We start from the raw sequence: 19,392 nt of genomic DNA on the forward strand, positions 1-19,392 counted from the left end.
GATTTTCCTGTATACTAATTAAAGTGTCATATACAACCTGAACTCATTAAAACACAATTATGTAATGATAAAACAAATTGGCTGTGACTTAGTGGTGACACCTGCTGTTGCACATGTTCCCATTATTCCTCCCTCTCTTGTTTCTTTCAGCAGTGGGGGCAACAGCTGTGGACATACAGAGCCTCTAGAACAAATGCAAAACTTGGCTGTTAAATCCTGCAGCATTTTTCCCTCACAGTGATAAGTACCATTACTGTCACTGCAACATGCTCTGTAGTGGTCTATACCTGAGGCATCTTTCTATTTCTGAATTTCACAGTCTTCGATTTGCATTTGATTTACTTTTTTATCCTCACTACACATGCATGAGAATAAAGTCATTTGTGAGTTCCTCATGAGATTCCAAGAGTGAAAAATTTTCATGGCAAAATACAGTCGTCCAAGATACATCTTGATAATAGATTTACACACTGCCCTCAAGAAGAAAATCTTTCCGGAGACATGCAGTGTGCTCCATTTTCCATTTTTAAACCAGAAAGAGTCAAGCTCTTCTGTGCTGTACAAAAAAAATTAAGCATATTTGTCAGTTCACTGTTGCATAGTAAGTTTTAGTGAAAACAGCTCCTTTCCTAACAGAGTTTGGAAAATCTCTCCTTCTTAGTGGGCTCTTGTAAATGGAAACTATCAAGTCAAATTTGGCTTAGACCAGCTTTCACAAAATCTCATCTTTCTATTTTTGTTTAATTTCCAGGGTCAATGACTGCTTCTGTAACCCAGTAATTCCTACAACCTCCCCTTAAAACACAAAAAAGAACCTGAAAATAACTCTGGCCATATTAACAAAAAACTGAAACTGATTTCCACGGACACGCTGAAATAAATTCTAAAACTCATCTTATAGTAATTATGGGTATATAACACTAACTAGTAATTTGAATTAAAAATCTTTAAACTTTTTTTCGACTACACATAAACTGGGACTTAAACAAGGGCACATTTCTCTCTGAGTGTTCACAGACAGGTTTCTGTTGAAATAACTAGTGATGAAAACTAAAAACCCCTTTGTTTCTTTGGTTCCATCATGTTCATCGACAAACCATAATATATTTCAGAGTGCAGACTGAGAAAACTTGATTACCCACCAAATTTGACTATCCAGAGCACAAAGAAAGCCAAACCATCAAAAACCATGGAATAATTTTGATGGACTCACAATGAGTCTAGGTGGCTTGAATCTATACTATAATCAAAAAGGGTTGAACATTAACTCCCATTTTGATATAGGCTTAGACTCTCCATTCCTGTGAAATCCTGGGATCACAGATTTGAGCTAGAGTGGGTTAGTGCAATTTATGTGTAGATGGGGCAACAGGGGCATAAGCCTTTAAAACTGCTCATTTTCACAAAGCTTTTCAAAGGGGGCTTTTTATTATTATTATTTTATCCAAAGCAGGCATGTTTTTAAAGGGACAGCCAACTAACTGCTCTAGTCCCAAGTTAAAAGAATACAAAGATGCTTAGTGAACTTAATATTTAAAAATATTTTTTCATAAATTTCAATGAAAAAAGAAATTGAATGTTTCTCTTTAAACTGCGCTCTGTAGTACAGTATTACAAGCACAAGTGTAAGTATTCTTCTGCATGCATTACAAGCTGGCATCAAGATGGTTCATCCATGTAACTGCAGAAGGGTGTCAAGCTGGTGCAATCCATCCTTCACTTTTCTAGTCATTCCCTCTTCCTCTGCATGTTTCTTCAGCTTCATCATTGCCTCATAGTTACACTGAAAAGGTTGGCCTAAGCCTTTTCTTTTTTTGCATTGTGACAATCACTGTGGTCATTTGAGTTAGCAGCCTGTTAAGCCTAGTCCAGGATCTGAGTCCCAGAGTACCAACAGATGAATGAAAGTTAGGGCTTCTGAAATTTGTCAACATGCCTGTTTCACTATCCCAGAGTGTCTGCCACTCTGAACACAGCTGTCAGTCCTGATATGCTACTGCTCATCTCAGACTGGCACTGGGCCACCAGCACTGGACAAGAGTGACTGAACAACCAGTCCAAAATGATATCATAGAGTCAGACAAGGCAAGTCAGCAGGAGCTGCAGGCAAAGATGTGTTCTTTTTGAGGAAGGCAGATCTTCTTACAGAGCATGTACACTATTTATTTACTTGTACTGCAACCAGTCAGCCTCACATGAGGCAGGTTGTTTTCATCTGCCATAGCACTTCCTGTACTTTCAAGGTTAATGGCATCTCAATGAAATTTTGAGGGAGCTACGCAGTTCATGACATACAAATTAGATGTGAATTTGTCTAAGCCAACCCTGGTGTGTGGGGTGTGTGTGTGTGCAGCTCTGAATCAATGAGTTGTGCATGCCAACTTCTGCCCCAAACTGGTGCTCAATATTCTGCTGAAGAAGATACCCATGCCAGGACTGGGGTTTGTAGAACATTTGATGCTGCCTCCCAGGAAGTTCCTGCTAGCTCCTGGATCAAGACAGTAAAGGAAGTGATTTTTTCATTAAGTGGTCTAGATGGGACCATTATGGTAGACTGTGGTCCAGTTGTATTCCTAAATAAACAACAACTGGCTGGAAAGTGAGTGGACAGTGCTTAAAACCCTATGATTGATCAGATGCAGAGCTTTGGCCACTGTCTTAGCCTCACTTATTGTAAGTCTCCACTGATAAAGGCCAGTGGCCAGAGCATTCACCTCCTGATTGAGTAACCCTTCAATATTGGAATATTACCTGTATCAGTGAGACAGATGTCAGCTGCACAAATGTATCTGTCAGCTTTAGTCATTGGTAGATTGTAAGTATGTACTTTGAAAAGGAGACAAACTAGAAGAGACACTTGCAGGAGTCTGCTACAAAGACGCCAATGCCAGTTAACTTTGTTTATCTTGCAAGATGAAGCCACTATTTGCTATTATTTTCATAATTAACCACAATTGAGACGTATAAGTAACAGTCTGCAACAACTTGACAGTCAGCCCCACATGCTATGCAATATCTTATGCAGTTGACAGATCCACCAGAACAGCAGACTTTCTTCCAGTGCTGAAAGGCACCTTTGATGTCTTAGAGTAGGTGAAATGACTTGGAGCTTGGGTATACTGTCCTCCTCTGAAGCCAAAATAAAGAAAGGGCAGTTATAGGCCAATAATCTTATTGATGCACATCAGAATCAGTCACTCCATAAACAAGTGTCTGACCCAGAGGAGAAGAGTCACTAAACCTTGAGATCTTTCTGTGGTATCCCTGGTTGTGGAATTTCTATGACCTTCATCCTGTGCTGACTTTTGGGATGTAGTTTACCTTTGCCTTTGGTGCCTATATGAAGTAGAACCACTATATGGATAAAAAGCAGGACCAGAGCCTTTCCTATTTTCATAAGCTCTATGGCCTTACCCAGCTCTGTGTCTGAAAAAGGGGATGTCAGCTTTGAATCTAAGCTACCAGCATGCTCCCGCTCTGAAACCTCAGTTTTGACTTTGCCTGAAAGTTCTGTATACAGACATTAGCCTCTAGCTGGAATATGACAGTGCTCACTGTGATTGCAATTTTTTTAAAGAAAGACTGGAGCCTCCAGAATATCTTTAGATCACTTGTCAAGATTTCCAGCTCAAATGTGTAAAGTCCATCCTCGTGACTGTTGATAACCCCTGATTTGATCCAAGAGTTGACTGAGGTCTTGCTATTGCAAGTTTCTTGCTGTTTGCTACCAGCAGATTCCAAGCTAAACTGCATCCGATGACCACACAGGAATATACTGTCAGCCACAGCCCTTGGGAGCAATTTCTTAACAGCTGCCTGAAGTAATTTGCAGAAAGGTTGGTTAGAGTCATTTATATTGCCTGGGCATGCCACGTCCAAGCCAGTCCACCAGCATGTATCTCTAGCTCTGCTTGAAAGCCCTCACTCTGAATTTTATGATGTCTGGGCCTTCTGTGAGCTGTTTGTTGAAAATACCCAGAGGCCTGAAGGTACTAATGCTGGGACTTTGGGAAGTCAAAAGTCTATGACCATTGGCAGTAGTTGTCCAGAAGACAAAAGCCTTTCGTTCATCTATTACAGTGAAAGGTTGGCATTGGCTTTGGGTTATGTGATAGGTCAGCAGTGGATGTCCACTTCATTGGATTATCTCTGTGCACCGTTGTCAGGATATGCCCAACTAACAATAGCAGGAACTTAAGTTATCACTGTAGATGCAAGGACCTGGAAAGGTCAGCATAGTAGGGGTTGACCAGCTCATTGGTGGAGGTTTGTACACATTAATCAATGTAACCTCTTTCACCTTCATTGCCTGCCACTCTATGACATCATGTGGACCAGATGATGAAAAAGCAACAGCAGACAGCTCTTCCATAACAAGATACCTTTCCATGCTGCTTGTGATCATGACGAGACAAAATACTGTAGCCTGGAACTGAAAGTTGAATATTGAGGTGGACTGCATCTCCTTATGCCAGACTACATATGCTGCAAGGTGGAAGATGAGCCTTCTTTTAGTTGTGGCTATCCCATTAACATTGAAATGTAGCATACTGAGAAGTGGCCCAGTGCTAAGCTTTACAGCACAGGTTCTGAAAGAGACCCTATTGATGATACGCCTTTTACTCTGAGAGTTGCAAAGCATTTTCTTAGTTCTATAGGTTTCAAACTACAGAAACTCCATTTCAAAGGGCACCCACTCAGAATGCTGAGCAACTCTGATTAACTCTTAAAAACACATTTGTAACCTGAGTTATAAAACTTCAAAACCATCCAAGCAGTGTTTCTCCTTCTTTGCATGCCACCACACCTCAGAGAATCAGCAGTCAGGTGAGTTACCAAGCTGAAAGGAATCCTGCCTCTGCCTCTTTAGTCCTCTACTGTCCACTCAAATAGATGGATTTTGCAGAAGGTTTATAATGTAAATAAATCTGAGCCATTAGGGATCTGGACTGAGGTGACTGAATTCTAAAAGGAAAGGTTTCCTTACAGAGAATGCTTTGACAGAGCCTTCTTCTCCTTTTGTAATGAGGGAATCAAACCCAAGTGCCTGTGCTGATTACTGCAGCAGTAGTATAGCACTGGGAAGCAGGTGATTTCTCAGGCAAGGCAGGTCCATGCTACTGAGAGATTAAGAGTTCAAAATTTATACCTAGTGTTCCACTTATGAAAATGAGGACAGTAGCCTGGAGATGATGACTCAGAAAGAGATTCAGCAAAAAGTAGCATGAACTTCAGTCCATCACTAAAAAGTAGCCAGTGAATAATTTTCAGCTGGTTCTTTCTGGCACTTGCCAAGTATGTTAGGCTATTATGTTAGAATTAACCTAGGCAACTGGTATATCTTTTATTAGCTGTATAGTGGCTTGTGACAGATTCTCCATTTTGTTCCCAAGTCACTTCCCATTCTTTAATTTTTCTTGCACTGACATTAAACATTATTCCAGTTTTAAAAAGTGTTACATCTAGTGCTTTATTTGTATCATCACAGTTGCCATGACTGCACAGTATTTTCTTTGTGCACTTGTAGCAAAATGGATCATTTACCGTGTCTGAAGACTTTGCACATGCAGGACATTTGTCTCCAGATTGTTCAGTACTACATCTACTGCACAGTTCAGCTTCCTCCTTAATTTACAGCACACTGCTCCTGAAATTTTATGAAATAGATTCTGCCTAGAAATATTTTTGAGACATCCGCTTGCTTTTTTAACTTAGGTTTTATGATGTTTTCATTTGTTATGTAAGTAGGCTCTAGTGAATTCTCCCCTGATGTAGCCAGACAGAACCCTCCCTTTTGCTCTACTCCATCTTGCCTTCCCTTGGTGCTTCAGAGCATGAAAGGGTTAAAAAGGAATAGCCCAGCCCTGGAATGCCCGAGAGCACAGATGGGTTTATCTTAGCCACGGCCTTTGAAGCTTCAAGCTCAGGAGCAAAGCTAAGAACAATGGGCTAATTAACAGCAGGGCCTCAGACTGCCCTTGGCTAATTACCATTAGTTGATTTGCCCACATGGTCCCAGACTTAGGGAGGAAAAATCTCTGGCCCATTAATACACAAATATCCCTAACTGTCTCTACCTCACAGGTGTGAACTACACCCTTGAACTCCCTCTGAGAACCAGTATCAGACAGTTTAATTCACTTAAACCAAGGAAGAAGCATACGTGACCCAGTGGGTATAAAGAGGGGTCCGACAGACCCCCTGTTTCAGCTCCAATCATCTTTCCTGCCAGACAGGAGGGTGGGGGTCTCCCCAGGTCCCTGAGGATGCTCGACTCCTGAAAAAAAAGGACAAAGAACTTCTTCCCAAGGGATTGAGGGAAAAGGGCAAGCCACGTTGGTAATGCAGAGGTGAGGATAAGACCTGCTAGGTATTTTACTTTTTATTTCTTTTGCACGCATTTAACAAGTATAGATCTAAGAACTAGAGTGCATGCTAGCTATTTGTAATCAAAGTAGAAACCTTGTAACAATTGTAACCACAAGAGCTTAACTCACTAGGTAATAAATAAAGCAACATTGTAACAATAAGAGCTTAACTTGTTAGATAAATAAATAAAGTAATTGATTAAGTGGTAACCTGACTCCTCCTGTTACTGTGCCCAGCCGAAAAACAAAACCAAAGAACCTAGCTGCTTTTCAGAAGCTCTTAGCCTGGCCACTGATGGGCTCTGCCCCGGGCAGTTGAAATCTCATATTAATGCAAGGGCATAGTGGCATCTCACCTGACCATCGGCTAACACCTGACATCTACTGATGAGCTAGAGGAAAATACTTCAGAAGCTGACCACACTTCCACAGACCTGCTTACTCTGTCCACATGAGTAGCAGCTGGGGTCACTTTGTTAAAATTATCAATTTTGGCTTGTTTTGTGTTACAAATCACTCTAGTATTTGACTGCTGGTGTAAGGAAATGTTATCCTGATTGTATGACTAAAGGGCACTATGCTTAGCTTGCCATGATTGAGAGGGATCACTCTAAACTGAACCTCACTTTCTAAGTAGGGGAGAGCAATGCCAAATCCTAATGAAAATGAGTGTGGTGTCTTTACCTGATGGGTTGGACTCTACCTGCAGAGTCCCAGATACAATTTAACCTGCCCTTCTGCAGTGTTTAAAATAGAATGCACTAGACTCAGTGTAGGATCCTTGTTCCTGGTTGGTGGAACTAGAACTGACATCACCACTGAACCAGTGTAGGAGGCTAAGCTTGGACCTTGCATGAGGACACTGTTGCAGTGAAAGAGCACAGAAACTACGCTGGCACAGTGAAGTTCCCCATCCCTTGGTGAAATCACGGAGAGCTGGGTTAAGTGGTAGAACCTCAGAATGCAACAATAAGAGCATGGCAGCAGAGGGACAGGAGTAGCTATTAGCCAGTGACAGAGGCGGTTAGAGTAGAGATATTTCTCCGTGCTCCTTCCAAAGGGTTAGAGTTGAACTCCCATAAATGTATCTCTGAACTCTGAGTCTTCTGTAACCAATGATAGCCAACTATGAGTGGGGTGTTGAAGTGGGAGAGGACAGTGATCTGTTAAGGACATTGGCTTATTAGACTTTCTCGCTGCAAGGTGAGAAACTGTGATAAAGGACGCTGACCAACACACTGTGTTTGCCTATGGTCACAAGCTTTTAAATTTGTGCCAGTATGCCAATATTTCAATGTGCCAATATTTTCATGGCTGACCTGGAACAGCGCTTCCTTAACTCTCGTCCACTAACACCCTGTCTTTACTTATACTACACTGATGACATCTTCAGCATCTGGACCCATGGGAAGGAGACTGGAGGAATTCCACCAGGACTTCAACAACTTTCACCCCAACATCAACCTCAGCCTGGAACCGTCCACACAGGAGATCCACTTCCTGGACACCACGGTGCTAATACACAAAGGCCACATCAATACCACCCTGTACCGTAAACCCACTGACCACTATGCCTACCTTCATGCCTCCAGCTTCCATCCCAGACACACCACACGATCCATTGTCTACAGCCAGGCACTAAGAGATAACCGCATTTGCTCCAACCCCTCCGACAGAGACAAACACCTACAGGATCTCTACCAAGCATTCTTGAAACTGCAATACCCACCTGAGGAAGTGAAAAAACAGATCAACAGAGCCAGACGTGGCCACGAAGCCTTTTACTACAGGACAAGCCCAAGAGAGAAACCAACAGAACACCACTAGCCATCACCTACAGTCCTCAGCTAAAACCTCTACAGCGCATCGTCAGGGATTTACAACCCATCCTGGACAATGATCCCACACTTTCACAGGCCTTGGGAGGCAGACCAGTCCTTGCCCACAGACAACCTGCCAACCTGAAGCAAATCCTAACCAGCAACTATACACCGGACCACAGTCACTCTAACTCAGGGACCCATCCATGCAACAAACCTCATTGCCAGCTCCGCCCACATATCTACACCAGCAACACCATTACAGGACCTAACCAGATCAGCCACACCATCGTGGGTTCATTCAGCTGCACATCTACCAATATAATTTTTGCCATCATATGCCAGCAATGCCCCTCCGTTATATGCACCAGACAAACTGGACAGTCTCTACGTAAAAGAATAAACGCACACAAATCAGATATCAGAAACGGCAATATACAAAAACCCATAGGAGAGTACTTCAATCTCCCAGGCCACACAGTAGCAGACTTAAAAGTAGCTATCCTACAGCAAAGAAATTTCAGGACCAGACTCCAAAGAGAAATTTCTGAGCTACAATTCATCTGCAAATTCAAGGCCCTCAGCTCAGGCTTAAACAAAGACTGTGAATGGCTGGCTAAATACAAAAGCAGCTTCCCCTCCCTTGGTGTTCACACCTCCAGATCAACTGCTGGTAGTAAGCCTCACCCTTGCTGACTGAGCTAACCTTGTTATCCCCACCCTTGCTCTGGCTTATTTATACCTGGTCCTGCAGATTTCCAAGACCAGCATCTGATGAAGTGAGTCTGTGCTCACGAAAGCTCATGCTCAAAACTTTTCTGTTAGTCTATAAGGTGACACAGGACCCTTCAAAGCTTTTAAACTGTGGTTTCTCTGCTTTCCTGAAATAACATTGTGCTCCTCTTTTTTCCATTTTTAATAAAAAGCTGATGTTGTTACACACTCAGTGCTTGCAAAAAGTAAAGTATTGCCTCTTAGAAATCCCTAAGGTGGTGTCTAGTATTCCAAGATTTCTGTATTGAGGTTTCAGCCAATTGTATTTTGTGTTGTTAAAGGAAACCTTAGACATTGAGCCCTGCCCTTGCTGACTCCTCCTGAATAAATGATTATAAGAACTGATTCATATTTTACAAATTTTCAATAGAGAAGGGGAAATATTTTGTGTGATTTTTTCTGAGGTTAATTTTTTGTCAAAAATTTAAAATTTCAATAATTTTTGTTGCAATTCCAAATGTCAATAAAATGGAAAAAAACTATTTGGTTTCTTTTGCAAATTAGTGATGAAACTTTTTGCAGCTACCTATTTAAATAATGGCATAGAGAGTGTGCTTATCAAGTATGCAGATGATACCAAGCTGGGAGTGTTTGCAAGTGCTCTGGAGCAAAAGGGTCAGAATTCCAAATGATCTGGACAACCTGGAGGAATGGTCTGAGGAAAAAAGGATGAAGCTAAATAAGGACAAATGTAAAGTATTCCAGAACAATAAGTTTAATACATACAAAATGAGAAGTGACTCCTTAGGATGGAGAACTGCAGAAAGGGATCTAGGGTCATACTGGACCACAAGTTCAGTACAAGTCAATAGTGTAACACTAATGCAAAAAAGCAAACATGATTCTGGGATGCATTAATGGGAGCGCTGTGAGCAAGACTACTCTACTCTGCTCTGATCAGGCCTCAATTGGAGTACTGCGTACAGTTCCGGGCTCCACATTTTAGGAAACATGGAGAAACTGGAGAGTGTCTAGAGAGGAGCAACTAAAATGATTAAAGGTCTAGAAAATATGACCTATGAGAGAAGACTGAAAGAATTGGGTTTGTTTAGTTTGGAAGAGAAGGCTGAGAGGGGACATGACAGCAGCTTCCAAGTACCTAAAAGGGGGTTACAAAAAGGAGAGAGAAAAACTATTCTCCTCAGCCTCTGATGATAGGACAAGAAACAATGGGTTTCTTGGAGCAGGGGCGGTTTAGGCTGGACATTAGAAAAAAAATTCTGACAGTTGTTAAACACTGGAATAAATTGCCTAGGGTGGTTGTAGAATCTCTGTCATTGGAGAGATTTAAGAACAGGTTGGATAAATATCTAACATGGATGATATACATGGTGCTTGGTCCTGCCAAGAGGGCAGGAAACTGGACTTGATGACCTCTGGAGGCCCCTTCCAGTTCTAGTATTCTATGATTCTATTGTTTTAGTGAATGGTAATTCCTCCGAACTGGGGTTATGAATACTTCACTGTCATCTCCTTATTAAACAATCAACTAATTTTCAAAACCCATACACACGTTCATTAAACTCCTCTATATATCAGAATTTTTCCTCTCCTAGTCACTGCCAGTCACAAAATATACCTCACTGCTTCATTTGATGAAAACATCCAGATAGTGGTGCTCCTCTGCTTCTGGGAGCACTGGGATAAGGAAGTCTTGTCTACCTAATATTCAGCAAACAAGACTTCAAAAACTGATCAGGCAAGAAGATGATGTTCCAGGATATAGCTAAGGAGAGCACTGGCAGCGAAAAACTATTAATAAAGGAACAAGCATCTCTGACCTAAATTATGCGGCATTAAAAATAGAGACATATGAAAAATATACTGGTTTAAAACAAATAATGAAAAGACAGAAGACATCTGAATGACAGAAGAGGGAGTCTGTAGTGACTCATTCTACCTTTGTGCTGAATTTAAACACAGTAACAGGCAGGGAGACTCCTCTATGTTTGAAGAAGCAGTAAACAAAACATCATCTCTTTCCACTAAACAACTGCATTCACCATTGGGCAAAAAAGATAACAGGATGTGCATGCTGAAATATCTGGAGCCTGGTTCTGATCCCTACAGGTGGAGCCACGGAGAAACTGTGGAATGGCATTTCAATGGATTCGACTGTGAACTCAAATGGAATATTTCTATTTTGCAGCTCTGTTCCTAGCCTTGTGTGTTCCTGCATATAAGTAAAAAACTCAACATTTGTACCTTAAACTATGCTATACAGCACTATTTAAGGGATGTCCTGGCATGACAGTCACTCAAAATAATTTTAAGTACTTGTAAAATCATATTCCAAGCCAGTTTTCCCTTCCAAATTATTAAATGTTTCCTTTATGATGAGGATTGCACTACTTGGCTTTTTAAAGTAAACGCAACAAGTTAGACCAAAGAATTACCTTAGTTAGAAATCTGGTTTAATAGTGCGCTGTAAACAGTGCAGCTAAAAAAAAATTGGAATTAACATTTCACAAGTCACTAAAAATAAAGCAGATACAAGCTGTTTACCTTGTAGCTTGGTGTTTATATACAGTTGACAAATTTACTATTTCGTATTTTGCTGGGAATTTACGACTGGCTTGAGCATTTTGCTTCATAGAAAAGATTTAATTTAATTATTTTTCAATCAAATTATCTTCTATATGACTCACCCTTCTGCAGCCAGAGCTGGAAAAATTCAGTCTTAAAGAAACATTTAATATATGTAATTCTTTAAAACTCCTTGCCCCTTATCGCATTATCGTGTTGTTTATTAATACTGAGGTGAATTAGAGCCGCATGGATATACTCTACTGTTTTTTGTTGTTGTTTTAAATCTTCATTGCAGCAGCATTTAAAGGCCTCACCACTCAGGAAGTGCTAGTCACCTTATAAACAAAAAATGAAAGACACTACCTCACCCAGAGGCCTTACAGTCTACATTACAATTCATTTCAGATTACACAGTCATAGTCTTAAGTTATTTTTGGCAGTTGATAGGAGTTGTTTACTCGGGTTAGATAATGAAACTCTACTTGTCAGTTTCATTTGACTCGCCATCAGTGAGATTTCCAAAATTGAAAGGAAAAAAAAATTAATCATCCAACAACACTCTTTGGTAAGGGTCTAAGCACACTTACAAAATTAGAAAGGTGGCTGATGTACGATATAAACTAAATTTTTCAGATTTACGTATCTAATGTTTCGTTCCCTGGGTTGAAATGTTACTCATAAAGCATTATTACTTCATTACATGCAATCTCAATTTTATTTTCAAGCAGAAATGTACAACAGTTTCACCATTTGTATGCCTGGCAGTGTCTTGATCTAAAGCACCTACAGCTGTAATAAAACTAACACAGCCATAATATTTTTATCTCCCAACAGTTGTCAGCTGGAAGATTTAGCTCAAGTGTAGGTCGTGCTTCTAATTCTAGGGGGTGCTCGATTCAGTCTCTGGTATTTTGGCCAGCTTGGCAGTTAGAGTTAACCACATCCTTCTGGATTACTTGATACAGACAAGGGTGGGTTATGCATTTGCCTTTTTTCTTCTAGTGTACATGGTGACTAATTAAGGTTTAAGGGACTGGACAGGAAGCACCCAAGTAACAATCTCATCTCTGAACTGTGTTCTACGCTGTGAAAATGGTTGGCAACTCCAGACTTAACCAAATCAAAAGCAATCTCTCAGTTTAGTTTCAATATCTTGTACCATTTTAATCAGTTGGACAGTGACAATCTTAACTTTGGCTAATACTCAATTCATTGTCACTATTTCTACACAAAGCCCAGAGATTTCTATGATCCTATAGCATTTGGAAATTTATGGGATTCCACTTTACCTACAGGAAAATGTGTGAAAAGGAATATACTGAAGAGCTTGGACTCAGTTCACCATTGTCCTGCCTCGTCACACACAGCAGTGGAGAGCAAGTGGAAAACAAATCCAATTCAGAATGGGTCCATTTAACACTCACTTTGCATTGGAGCAGATGACCATCTTGGGCAATGGGGAATAGTGTTCTTCAATTCTCAACCCTACAACCAAGCACATAATTCACATTATGTTGTTTTATGAATACTGCCTAATTTAAACAGCAGAAATTTTGCAAACCGGTTATTCTGGTCTTTAAAAGTACCATGCAGTGTTGTTGGAGCTATCTTGGTTCCAGGATATGGGAGGGACAGGATCGGGTGAGGGGTGAAGTCGTATCTTTTACCAGACCAACATCTGTTGGTCTAAGCTTACATAGAGCTCTTCTTCATGTCTGGGAAACTAACTCAGACTATGGCTATGTTAGAGAGTTTAGAGTGGTACAGCTGCATCAGTGCAGCTGCTGTAAGCTCTCTAATGTTATGGTTCGAAGCCAACAGGAGAGCACTTAATTACTCCAGCCCCATGAGCAGCAGTAGCTGTGTTGGCAGGAGAAACTCGTCCACTGACATAGAACTGTTCACACTGTCACTTAGGATGGTGTAATTTAAGTTACTCAGGGACTGGCTTTTCCACACCCTATAGAGACATAAACTTCCAATCCACTGCTTTTATCCTCCTCCCACTTCCTTTCCTCCTCTGTGACAGGTGGGGTATGAATACGTCCCTTGAAATGTGTGTTAACTGCTTATGTTAAACAATCTGTTCCTCCTTGTATTTGCAATGACAGAGAAAAGGCTATATGTAGAATAACACTTAGGCTATGTCTACATTACTGACCTTCTAGAACCAAAGATCTACCATGGCAGCTGTGCCACTGTAAGTTCTCCTACTTAATCATGGTGGGAGAGCTCTCTCCCACTGGCATATTTAAACCATCCCCAGCAAGCGATGGCAGCTATGTTAGCAAGAGAGCATCTCCCTTGGGCAGAGAGCTGTCCACTCTGGCAATAGTGTTGGTGAAGGTGTCCACAGCACTGGCCAGCAAAAGTTTTATGAACAAAATTGCTAGTGTAGAGAAACCTGACTGTGACATAAGTTATGTCACACAGGGGTGTGAAAAAGCTACCCCAAACCCCCTAAGCTATGTAAGTTATTCCATTCTGTTCCAACAGAAGAGAGCTCTTCCATTGATATAATTAAACCTCCCCCAACAAGCAGAGGTAGCTATGTTGGCATGAGAATGTCTTCTGACAATGTAGCGCTGTTCTCAACGGCACTACTCTTGCTGTAACTTATGTCACTCAGATGTATTTTTACCACACCCTAGCTGTGTCTACACGTACACGCTACTTCGAAGTAGCGGCACTAACTTCGAAATAGCGCCCGTCGCGGCTACACGCGTCGGGCGCTATTTCGAAGTTAACTTCGACGTTAGGAGGCGACACGTCGAAGTCCCTAACCTCATGAGGGGATCGGAATAGCGCCCTACTTCGACGTTCAACGTCGAAGTAGGGACCGTGTAGACGATCCGCGTACCGCAATGTCGAAATTGCCGGGTCCTCCATGGCAGCCATCAGCTGGGGGGTTGAGAGACGCTCTCTCCAGCCCCTCAGCTCACTGGTGGCCACGTGGAGCGGCCCCTTAAAGGTCCCCTCCGCCTCCCTTCCTCTGCAGGAAGCTGAGAGAACGTGCAGGCTGCAGCCTGCACACGCGGCCAGCCTGCACCACTCTCAGCCCCACAGACCTGTGATGGCTGCCCGGCAGCCCCCCCAGCGCCCCCAGGGGACCCCCCCCAAGGGGAGACAGGGCAGCCAGCCCAGCCAGAAGGGCAGCCAGGCTGGGAAGCGGCAGCAGGGCCCCTCCTGGACGGAGGCCGAGCTGTGGGACCTGCTGGGGCTCTGGAGCGAGGAGGAGGTGCTCCAGGTAATGGGGAGCAAGAGGCGGAACGCGGATGCGTTAGCTCGGCTGGCCGACGGCCTGGCTGCCCGGGGTCACCCTGCCCGCACTCTTGACCACGTCAGGAGTAAGGTCAAGGAGCTGCGGCAGTGTTACTCGCAGGCCCGGGATGCGGCCAGCCGATCTGGGGCCGCCCCTGTCACTTGCCCCTTTTACAGGGAGCTCAGGGACATCCTGGGCTCCCGGCACACCTCCTCCCCTCCGGCCTCCCTTGACACCTCGGCTGACGAGCCCCAGCAGGCCCTGCAGACGGAGTCCGCCCCAGAGGCAAGCCCTGCACCCCGGGGGCCCCCCCCGGAGGCCACCCCCGGGACATCGCGGCAGAAGGAGGAGGAGGAGGAGGAGGAGGAGGAGGGGGGCTCCTCCTCCGCAGAATCCAGCCTGCAGATCCTCCTCCTGCCATCCCGGAGCAGCAGCAGGGCCTCCGCCCCCCGGGGATCTCCGGACCATGGGAGCGGACCGACAGGTAGGTACCCCCCTCTGGTGGACACCCCTGGGCTTGAGAGGTGGGGGTAAGAGATGTGTGTCCAGGGCCACCCACATGCTCACATGGCCATGGCCCCAAGGACACCAGGGCCATGGCCCTCACAGCACTGCATCCATCAGCCCCTGCCCCCCTCCACCCCGCATGACAGTGCCATGCCCCATCCCCGGGCCAGGGGGGAGCGGAACCTCGAGGGGCCCCTGGGAGAAGGGGGTGGGACACCCCGCAGCAGCAGCATGTGATGGAGTGGGGGGAGTGCCAAAGGGAGACTCAGGCTACATAGGAGCAACAAGAGCCGAATAGCTCCCAGGGCCAAAGGAGGATCCTGGTGCTACAGCTGGCAGGTGACACCTCTGCCCTGAACAAACAGGAGGGAGGAGCCGAGCTGGCTTGGAATTGGGGGCGAGGGCGGGGGCCACAGGTAGAGGCTAGGGGAAGGGAGAGCTGGAAGGCAGCCAGCCTGAGGAGGGGGAAAGCTGCATCCCAGAGGGGCCCCCCTTGGGGTCTTCTCCCCACGACGGGTTGGGAGGACTGTCTCTTCCGACAGCTGGTGCTGTCACTCCTGGGAGAAACTGGGCATCTGTGGCCTAAGAAACCTCTCCTGCTCTCAGACCCTGCGGGGTGAAGTGAGAGTCGCTCCTATCAGGGGACGGGGTGCAGGGCAGGGGGACCCCGGAAACGCCATCCATCACAGCAGCATCTCCCGGGGACGGGGATGGGGAACCTGCAGCACAGGGCTGGGGGGACAAAGGCCACGGCTCGGGGCCCACACTAACGCCTGTCTCCATTCTTCTTCCCCCCTTCCTCTCCTGTGTCCTGTACCTGCACCATCAGAAGGACCGGAAGAGAGCACCGGCAAGGCATCAGTCGTCCCGGAGAGCCCTCCGGGACCATCGCTCCAGGGCAGCCCCTCAGCCGAGGACCGACCGGCCCCACAGCGGGCTAGACGGCGGACCCTGCGCCTCCAACCGCCGACGGCGACGGACCCCCAGCTGCTGGCCATCCACCGTCGGCAGCTGGAGGTTGCGGAGCAGCACCTCCAGCTGCAGGAGCGGGCGCTGGCGTGGCGCCAGGAGGCATGGGGGGCCTACATGGACACATTTAATCACCTGGTGGACTACCTGGCCCCCCATGCCGCGCCGGCCGAAACATCGCCCGCCCTGCCTGCTCCTGCAGCCCCACCACCAGCTGCTCCGCCTATCGCCGTCCCGTCCGCCATCGCCCCGCCACCCACCGGCGAGGGCCGGAGCGCCGAGGGACCCCTGGAGCCACCTGACACTCGCCGGCCACCATACCGTCCGGTCCAGCCCGCTCCCACCCAGCCACGGACCAGGCTGAGAGCACGGCGGGGCTCCCGGCCGGCCACGCCCAGTGCCGGGCTATAGGGGCGAGGGGCCCGGGACGTGGCACCCCCCCTTGTATATAGTTGGACCCTGGTTTTTTTGGCCCTCCGTTTGCCCCGTCCCCCCCATGTAAATAGTTCTCCCCTTTATCCTCCCTGGTTTTCTTTTTATATTATGGCAGACAGTTGTTTCTTTGGATTGTTTTATTTTTGTACATATTGCTTTTGTTGAACGTTTGTACCTAGTTTTCTGTTTGTGGTTCACATATTTATTTACATCAAAAAAAAAGAGTTTCGGAAAGAAAAACAAAAGTTTACGTTCAGCCACAAGTGCGTGCTGTCATTTGTCCAGGACAAGTGGGGGCTGTGGCGGTGGGGTGCTCCATGGTGTGGGCGTTGGGGCAGGAGTGTGGGGGAGGAAGTGGCGGGCAGTAGGGGGCCTGGGCAGAGTTCACCCTGCGGCCTGTTCATCGAAGTGGGCCCGCAGGGCCTCCTGGACCCGGGTCCCCTCGGGGTCCACCTGCCGACTGGGGGCAGCAGGTGGCTGGACGTGTGCCCTGGCGGCCTCCGCAGCCCAGCCCTGGAAAAAGGTCTCCCCCTTGCTCTCCACCAAATTGTGCAGGGCGCAGCAGGCACCCACAATCTGGGGGATGTTGTTGGGGCCCGCATCCAGGCGGGTCAGGAGACATCTCCAGCGTCCCTTCAGGCGGCCAAATGAGCGCTCCACCACCTGGCGCGTGTGGTTCAGGCGCTCATTGAAGCGCTCCTGGCTAGCGGAGAGATGGCCCGTGTAGGGGTGCATGAGCCACGGCCGGAGGGGGTATGCCACATCTGCGATGACGCAGAAGGGCATGGTGGTGTCCCCCAGAGGGATCTCCCGCTGGGGGATGTAGGTCCCCGCCTCCAGCCGGCGGCACAGGCCCGAGTTCCGGAAAACCCGGGCATCGTGTGTGCTGCCAGGCCAGCCCACGTAAATGTGCTGGAAACGTCCCTGGCTGTCCACCAAGGCCTGGAGGATGACAGAATGGTAGCCCTTTCGATTGAGGTATCGTCCTCCACTGTGATGCGGGGCGCGGATGTGGATGTGAGTCCCATCCAGAGCCCCGAAGCAGTTGGGGAAGCCCAGGGTGGCAAAGGCGGCGATGGTAGCATCTGGGTCCCCCAGCCTCACGAGCCTGTGCAGGAGCATGGCGTTGATGGCACGCACAACCTGCAGAGAAAGCACATGGGACAGCACCAATGAGGGGTGAGCAGGGTGTGCGTGGCCCTGCCCTGCCCTGCCCTGGCCCTGCCCTGCCCTGCTCTAGCCCCCCTGCCCTGCTCTGGCCCCGCCCTGCCCTGCTCTGGCCCCCCTGCCCTGCCCTGCCCTGCCCTGCCCTGCTGTGGCCCCCCTGCCCTGGCCCCCATGCCCTGCCCTGCCCTGCCCTGCTGTGGCCCCCCTGCCCTGGCCCCCATGCCCTGCCCTGCCCTGGCCTCCCGTCCCCTGCCCTGCCCTCCCCCCGTGGGTTCGCTTACCTCCATGAAGACAGCCCCGACGGTGGCCTTGCCGACACCAAACTGCTGTCCCACGGATCGGTAGCTGTCCTGAGTGGCCAGCTTCCAGACAGCGATGCCGACCCGTTTCTGCACTGTGACGGCATGATGCATGGCAGTGTCCTGGTGCCTGAGTGCGGGGGTGAGCCACTGGCACAGCTCCAGGAATGTCTGACGGGTCATCCTGAAGTTCCTGAGCCAGTGGTCGTCGTCCCACTCCCCAAGCACCAGCCGCTCCCACCAGTCGGTGCTGGTGGGGTAGCTCCACAGCCGCCGGCGTGTGAGGCGGGGGGTGGGGCGGGTGCTGCAGGGGTAGGGGTTGAGCCCTGCTGCCCTGGGTGCATCTCCTCCCCTGGGGCAAGGAGGTGCTCAGCTGCCTCCCGCATGGCATGGAGCAGGGCAAGCCCTGCTCCTGCCAGGAGGGCTGGGTGGACCTCTAGCTGCTGCTGCTGCTGCTGCTGCTGCTGCTGCTGGGGGCCCATGACTGCGGCGCCTGGGGTCTGTGTGCCTATGGCTCCTCAGACCGCATGCTGTGCAGGCTGCGTGTGTCTGGGAGGGGCCCTTTAAGGGAGCGGCTAGCTGTTGCCCTGGAAGCGCTAGTCCGCCCTGTGACCCTGTCTGCAGCTGTGCCTGGCATCCCTATTTCGATGTGTGCTACTTGGGCGTGTAGACGTTCCCTCGCTGCGCCTATTTTGATGTTGGGCTGCGCAACGTCGAAGTTGAACATCGACGTTGCCGGCCCTGGAGGACGTGTAGACGCTATTCATCGAAATAGCCTATTTCGATGTCACCACATCGAAATAGGCTACTTCGATGTAGGCTTCACGTGTAGACGTAGCCCCTGAGTGACAAAAGTTATGCTGACAAAAATGTTAGTGTAGACATAGCTTTAGCTAAGAGATTTACATGTCTATCAGAGGGGTAGCTGTGTTAGTCTGTATCCACAAAATACTCCCTTCTTTTTATGGCCCTATATAATTAGACCTGCTGCTGGAATCTCCATTCCAGTGCATCTGACGAATCGGGTCTTTGCACATGAAAGCTTATGCTCCAAAATATCTGTTAGTCTATAAGGTGCCACAGGACTTTTTGTTGTTTTTACAGAAGTGTAGATACTTACAGAATGAGGTCCCGGTAAGCTGCCTTACTTCAACCTAACTTAATGGCCGTGTCTACACGAGCCCCAAACTTCGAAATGGCCATGCAAATGGTCATTTCGAAGTTTACTAATGAAGCACTGAAATGCATATTCAGCGCTTCAT

Source organism: Carettochelys insculpta, chromosome 1 (genome assembly GCF_033958435.1).
Source record: "Carettochelys insculpta isolate YL-2023 chromosome 1, ASM3395843v1, whole genome shotgun sequence".
Lineage (NCBI taxonomy): Eukaryota > Metazoa > Chordata > Testudines > Carettochelyidae > Carettochelys > Carettochelys insculpta.